Below are 8019 nucleotides of genomic sequence, written 5' to 3'. Positions count from 1 at the left end.
AGGACTTCCGCATCTCACGTGACCACAGTAAGAAGCGCCCGTGGCCGTCCTGACAGGCAGCTAGCAGCGAGGGAGGGGGGGGGGGGGGGGGGTGGCGCTGCGGCGGTAATAGCCTAGGGCGGCTTGTACCCTTAATCGGGCCCTGGTGAGTTGAAGGAACCTTTAATTTAATGCTGGGGTGGTTTAGGGCTATCAATTGAAATATGTGGTTGATTTTGGGGAGGAGGGCTATTTATTACATGTGAATATGAATTATTTATTGCTGGGGATGGTTGTGGAAAATGGCTATAATTTTTAAACTTTAATGCTATTTCATTTATTGCTGGGACTGTTTGGAGGGAGGGAAATAGGATTTGAGTAAATGGGTATACTGTTAATTTAATGTTGGGGCTGGTTGGAAGGAAATAGTTCTACTTATTAAATGTGAATAATATTATTTGGGGGACTGGAGGGAGGCCTTATTATAAAATGTGAGTGCTATTGTTTTGACACCGGGGCTGGTTGGAGTTTTCTAAATCTCATGTACCCATTTTTTTCAAAATAGGGCATCCAATATTCCAGGATCAAGACAAGAAGGAACAGAGCTAAAGAAACCAGCTGCTACAAGTGGTGAAAGTGACCAAGACAGGTAGGAGAGAGCAGGACAGTCTGCCAACTTTCCTGAATCTGGTGGACAGTCCAGAATTTAGGTGACTATCTAACTTAGTCAGGATTTGATCTGATTGCAAGGACAGTTAGGAGGTATGTCCCGTTTCACAACATTCTGCTTGTGAAGGCAGAGCTGTGTACTTCTAACAGTAGGGCCTGTGTATTTCTCTAAAATGATAACCATGTGCCCGATTCATCAAGGTACGCAAACGCATCCGTATTTGCGTTGCATACTTTGAGTGACGCAGACACTTACGTGCGAGAAATAAAAACCTCAAACTCCAAAAACACACCCACTTGTGGTCTTCTACACTTAAGTGATGGAAATAAGAATCGCAAACTCAAAAAAACACACCAACATGTGGATCTTTAAACAAGGTAGAAGCACAAGCGACGGATCACAAGCAATTGACGTGAAGCTAAGAAATGTATATGTCACGCCCAATGTGGGAGGTCCGAACTGTTTGTTTACAAGTAACAAAACACAATGCCTGTGGCTTTTTTTCACGGGATAGCTCTTTACTGATTAATCATTGGCAAATACCAATGATGTGGTACACTGTGAACAATGTTTTACGTTTGCTATTAATTAGTGTAATACACACTTTTACCAAAAAGACACATTGCTGAAGGCCTTTGTGTTTTGGATTTCAAGTCGCCGTATAGTGCGCAAAATGCATGGGCATGGCTACATTAAAAGCACATGAATAATGAATTTATAAAAATGTATGTACTATAAATCCATCTGAATTTTCAGGAAAATGCATAGCATACTCTTCCATAAAGGGTACACACACACACAAGTGTATACAACCTCCACACAGATAAAGGGCTTCTGTCTGGATTAGAACTCATGACTGCCTTTATGGAAAGTGGGAGAGCTACCCACTATTACAACCTGATGTTTGAAAAAATAGGAAGAACACCAACAATACAGCATGCGTGCTATACAGGCAACTGACACTTAAATGTACTCTTCATTATTCACACAAATTACTGACAAAATAGGAATTTCACAAGAAGCTCAGTGGTTAGCACTTTGAACTCACAACGCAGCAGGCATGAGTTCTAATACAAAGCATATGCATAACAATTTTGTGGACTGTAATCATTTGGCTAAGAAGAAACGCAGGAAATTGACACAATGTTTTGTTTTTTTTGTTCTTCACGCTCAACCAAATTGTAAAATATGCCCTCATATTTATCCTGTATTGTAATAAACTAATTTTTTGGAGGGAACTTTCGAAAAGCCTCAGGGCCCACAGTTCACATGCACATTATTATGTGCATGCTGACATTTACTACTAGGAATGGACTAAGAGGGGGGTGGGGGGAGGTTTGTAGGGGACAGCCTCCTTGGAGTTAAATGCAACATTGCCTGCAAACCTACTTTCATCTGGATACACGGCGTACAGGTTATGTGATGTACTCAGCTTTATCCAAACAGAACGCTCACCACAGTCCAGTACCATGGAGATTTGCTTCACTTGCACTTCTGTCTTACATCACTGATGCCACTTCTGGGTACAGTTTTGATATTATCTTCAATGTGTGATTGACTTTGCTCTGATACTTGAACGTAACCTTGGACTATCACTACAATGACACATGATTTGGGGAAATTAATAACTAGCTAGGGCATTTGACCTAGTAGAGGCAGGGGGGCGAACTTGAGAAAGACAACCCCGAAAACAAGTGGGGCTCCATGATAAAACTTGGGAGGTGGTCCAGTCCATTTGAGGCGAATGCCGTTGGAGCCATGGCAACCCCAATATGACGGAGCTGGTAGAGGACGGCAAAACATGGGAGGTGATTCTCTCCCTGTTTAATGCTCCTACCTGAAGAACGATAGGCTTAGTGCTGCACTTGATTAATCCATTAGAGATGCGGGAACCATCAATAGCAGTGATGGAGACAGGAGATTCCAGAGGATTCATAGACAAAGAACATTGAGACACGAGGGAGAGTGAAATAAAATTTCCAGCTGCTCCAGAATCCATCAAGGCGTGGGAATGGATAGGACCTAATCGACCATACAGCGTAATAGTAAAAGAACAAATTTTAGGTAGATTAGACAGAGGAGAAGATTTAACATTACCTAATCTGACCTCTCCGGAACAGATTAAGGCTTGGCATTTCCCGACTTCTTAGGTCAATTGTTAAGCATATGGCCAGGGTCGGCACAGTAAATACACAGCTTGTTCTTAAGTCTATGGTCGCGCTCCTCTGGAGTCAAGCGAGAACGTCCCAGTTGCATTGGTTCATCCTTAGAAGTTGGGGAAACGAAACGTGGTGTTGGCTTGGGTATGGGACGTCGGGAATTAGCCCTTTCAGCAGTCCTTTTCGCGAAAATGAAGATCCACACAATTACATAGAGAGATAAAAGCATCCAAGGTAGTTGGTAGTTTCTGGAGACCAGAGCATCCTTGATTTTATCGGATAATCCTTGTCAAAATGTAGCTACCAAGGAGTCATTGTTCCAACGCAACTCAGATGATAGAGAGTGAAAGTTGATGACATACTGAGCCACTGATCATGAACCTTGGTGGAGTCTGAGAATACTGAATGCTGAGGAGGTAACCTAGCCAGGCTCAAAAATTTTTATCGGAAGGCCGCAATAAAGGCAGTGCTGTCATAAAGGAGTGGATCATCACGCTCCCAGAGGGGAGACGCCCAGACCAGGGCTTTCCCCGAAAGTAACGAGATTAGATAGGCCACCTTGGCTCTTTGAGTAGGAAAATGTTGTGGTTGTAGTTCAAATTGAATCGAACACTGGTTGAAGAAGCCTCTACAAATTTTAGGGTCCCCGTCAAACTTGGAAGGAGGAGGAATCCGAAGAAAGAGGTAGTGGTAACTGGTACCTCTGGAGTGGGAGGTTCCGGCGCCGGGATGACGGGAGGAGCAGTAGAAGCAGCAACCTGAATAGAATCCATTCTAGATGCCAGCGTTTGAAAACTTTGAAGAAGTTGCCGCTGACCGCCGTCCTGTTGTTCCACTCGATGGAGTAGGAAGAAGCATGTCTTTAGCAGATGGTTCCCCAGTAGAATCCGTCATGGCCTGTTGATACTGTCCCGGTTTGAGGGATTGGATTCTTTGATCTGCCCAACTTGGCGCTACTTCTAGTAAGGCGCGTAGTCTAACGAACGGACGGTATTCACCAGGGACCACCGCAAGGTGGTTTGGTGTTAGCTGCGTCCGCCCGCAGGTTGCGGCCCTTACCAGGAGTGTCAGGCGAGACCCTTTAGAGGAATGAGCGGAATGGGATGAACAGGATACAGCAGAGAAGATGGAGCACAAGCTCTGTAGACAATAGTGTAGCAGAATAATGGAGTGTAAACTTTTGTGGAAAGTGGTTTAGCTGAGAGAGCTGGAGCATAAGATCTTGATGTGAGCGTTATAGCCGAGAGAGGTGGAGCGTGAGCTCTTGTGGTCAGCAGTATAGCTGAGAGAGATGGAGCGTGAGCTCTTATGGTCAGTGGTATAGCTTGAGAGAAATGGAGCGTAACCTCTTGTGGTCAGCAGTACAAATGAAGGGATGGAGCGTAAGCTCATCAGCCAGTGGTACAGCGGAGAAAGATGGAGCTCTGCAGCTAGCAGCACAGCTGAGATATGGAGATCTAGAGCCAGCAGCACAGCGGAGATGAGGAGCTCTGAAGACCTTATAGAACTCGCAGGGAGAGAGACGGAACGTCTAATACCAGGCAGGTAACACGATCAACAGGCACTGAGAAGAGGGTAGTGCCTTTTTAAAGTTTGGAGCCAGAATGGGTATCCAATAGGGAGCATGCAAAGGACATAAAAGATAGAGTCTGCACATGCGCAGAGTCGGAGACAGGACGCCAGCAGCCGGAGCATGGAATCAGCGTGAGGCATGTGAGAGTGTCGGGCCTCGGTTATAGATGCCAAAGGACCGCTGTGGGACAATACTGCAGCGATCTGGCTGGATGGTAAGCGACAGAGCAATGACTCAAACACACAGCAGTTCCTACCACATCTAGTAAACATTGCAACGAGCGCTCCACCTGTCTCTTTTATAAGTGAGGTAATTCTACAGCTAATCCATGGCAATGATCGATCTCTCCACATGTTTCTTGGATAAGTGAGGTAATTCTACAGCTAATACATGGCAACGAGCGCTGACGCCCCCTGGATGCGTGCTTTTATCAGACACACCAAGCCAGGGTGCCAGACAATGCACTAAAAAGAGCTATTGAAATTCACAGTAAAAAGCCAGTTCATTAGTGAGCTTAGAATCAGCCCCAATGAACTGCTTTAGGGACGCTATTAATCAACATGATCAAAGCACCTTTTCTCTTTATGTGTATATTACACCATAAACTTCTTAGTGCAAATTAAGAAAAAAAGCCTGCAAAGACTTGTAGATAAATAAAAATGACCAAAGCAGCTCTTCTATAAAAGTTGTATATTACACGCTACACTTATTAGTGCAAATTCAGAAAAATAGAGTTTAATCCCTGCTAGGCCTAAAGGCATGTTAGACCAACAGTGCTGTGAAGTGATATCTACACTGTGAAGATGATGTCATCATCATCACCCTCATCAGTGTGTACATCATCATCACAAACTATTAATTAATCTCCGCTGGAATCCGCCATTAGAGAAGTGTCTGTACTTGGATGTATTTGTCGGTAAAGGCCTTCCTCGTGGAAGATGTAGTTCATTTTGATGAACATCGTCTTTTCCACATGTTTAGGAAGAAACCTCCTGACAAGGTTCCGGCTTTGCTGAATACTCTTTCTGAGTACACACTGGAGGGTGGGCAGCTTTGGTATTGCAAAGCAAGTTTGTACATGGGTTTCGAAATGGCTTGTTTTTCCTCCCAGTAAGGAAAGGGACTGTTTGACATTCCATATCAATTAACTCTTGAAAATAATCCTCCACCATGCTTTGCATGTTAATAGTAGGATTGGATGGAGTTATGGCCAAGGTCACACTTTTTTTTGTAAAATCTTCCAAACCAGCCCAGATGTCAAACTGTTGTGGTTTGCCACCTGCGCCATCCCTGCTTCTTTTTGGAAAGTGCAATTTCTTCTGAGCAGAAGCTGCCTGAGAAACTGAAGGAGGAGACGTCGTCAAGCCAAGGCCCAGTTCAGCGATCAACTTGCTGACTAAGAGCTCCTTGCAACTGTTCAGATCTCGGTCATTTGGAAGCATTGAATCGATGTAGGTCTTAAACCTCGGATCAAACACAGTTGCCAAAACATAGTGATCCGACTTCAAGATTTTAATAACACTTGGATCATTGCGAGGCAAATTAAGTACTTGATCTACAAGGCCAACATACTTTTTGAAATTGCTTTCTTTAATTTCCTTCAGTTAGTCAAGCTGCTTTTCCAAAAGTCGAATTAAGGGAATGACTTGGCTCAAGCTAGTAGAATCTGAACTCACTTCACATGTCACAACTTCAAATGGTTTCAGAACCTTGCACAACACAGAAAGGATTCTCCACTGTGAAAGACTGAAATACATTCCCCCTCCTTTCCCAATGTCATGGCTTTTGCAATACGCTTGTATGGCTTTGCGCTGTTCCTCCATCCTCTGAAGCATGTACAGGGTGGAATACCACCTTGTTAACACCTCTTGCTTAAGTTGGTGGCAGGGCAAATTAAATTGTTCTTGGAGCTGCTGCAATCTCCTACATGCTGTGGCAGAATGCCGTAAATGTCCCGAAATTTTACAGGCCACCAAAAGCATCTCCTGCACCCCACGGTTATTTTTCAAGAAGCTCTGCACCACCAAGTTTATTGTGTGAGCAAAACACGGAATGTGATGAAATTCACACAGCTGTAATGCTTGTGCAATATTGTTGTCTTTATCAGAAATTACATATCCTGGGGAGAGTCCAAGTGGTATAAGCCATGTATCAATGACATCTCTTAATTTTCGTAAAACAAATTATCAGCTGTATGCCTGTTAGTGAAGCCGGTGATACAAATAGTAGCCTGCCTGTGAGAAATGTTACGTAGTGGTGTACATGCTGCTTCTGTTCCTGCTTGTGAAGGCGAATGACCAACCCAGTGGGCTGTCACAGTCATATAATCTTTGGTTTGGCCACTTCCACTTCTCCACATATCTGTGGTTAAGTGTACAGACGGTAGAATGGCATTTTTGAGCCCAATTAGTACATTTTTACGAACGTTTTTATACAGTTGAGAAATAGCTGTTCTTGAAAAATGGTGTCGCGATGGAATTTTGTAACGGGGACACAAAACATTAATTAACTGTGAAAAAACAGCTGCGTTTATAGTGGATATTGGTCATAGATTTAACACTAGCATAATCGTCAAGGCGTCTCATCTGCTTTGCGACTGGGTGACTGCTTTCATACTTGCTTCCTCTAGCAAAAGATTGTTTCACAGTTAATTGTTGTAAAGTACTAGTGCTCTTCTTCTTGGGCTGCTTATAGGTGGAAGATTCACCCCCAGCAGCAGCAGTGGGACTATCGCTCTAGAATTCTTCAGAGGAATTAATTATAGTGCAGAAGTCATCAAGCCTTACCAAGTTGGATGCAGGGCTAACTCCGATCGCTACTGAGGATATTGATGAGGATGGTGTTGTGGGTGTGGATTGCAGGCGTCAGGATGTAGGTGAGACAAGGGTCCTAGCTGATGGTCTGCTTGTTGTAATTTTTTTTCCATATCTTTCAGCTTTTCCCAACACCTTGCCATAAACTCGCGTCAAATGGCGTAAGATGGATGAGGTTCCAAGATGGTTAAGGTCCCTCCCTCGACTGACTGTGGCTTTATATACACTACAATTGGCTAGACAACTGTTGTCTAGATTTGGGTAGAAATAATTCCACATATAAGAAGTGGCTTTTTTGGTCTTATGTCCAGGCATGACAATGGCCTACTTCTTGTCACGTGCCAGAACTGCTTCCACTGGTGCAGTACTTACACAAACAACCTCATTCTCATCAACATCCTCATTAGCGCCCTCGTCGGCTACACGTATATCCCCCTCATCATCTTCCAAATCCAAAGTGGCATCCTCAATTGATGTATCACCGGCTACACTCGGGCTGTTCAGGCACACATCAGTAGAAATGCTGAAAGGGCCCTTCTTTATGGGTACACTATCAGAATAGTCACGATTATACATACCACTAGTGGATGGACTCTCCTCAGGGAATGGTGTAATTTCTGATTCTGAGCATAAATTTTCCTCTAATGCCGTACGGTTTTCTTCCAGCTCGGCTTTCACTTGTAACAGTAGTTGTGCACCACTTTTGGACTCCAAATTACTTGGTCTTGCTTGGTCACGAGTGACCTTACAAGAAAAAGCCTCAGAAACATTTTTAGATCTTGCACTAATAGAGAAAGGTGAAGGCCTCCTTCTTTCTTTGCCACT

This window comes from Mixophyes fleayi, chromosome 4 (assembly GCF_038048845.1).
Source record: "Mixophyes fleayi isolate aMixFle1 chromosome 4, aMixFle1.hap1, whole genome shotgun sequence".
NCBI lineage: Eukaryota > Metazoa > Chordata > Amphibia > Anura > Limnodynastidae > Mixophyes > Mixophyes fleayi.
The sequence above is the reverse complement of the archived record's forward strand: the minus strand, read 5'-3'. Positions refer to the sequence as shown.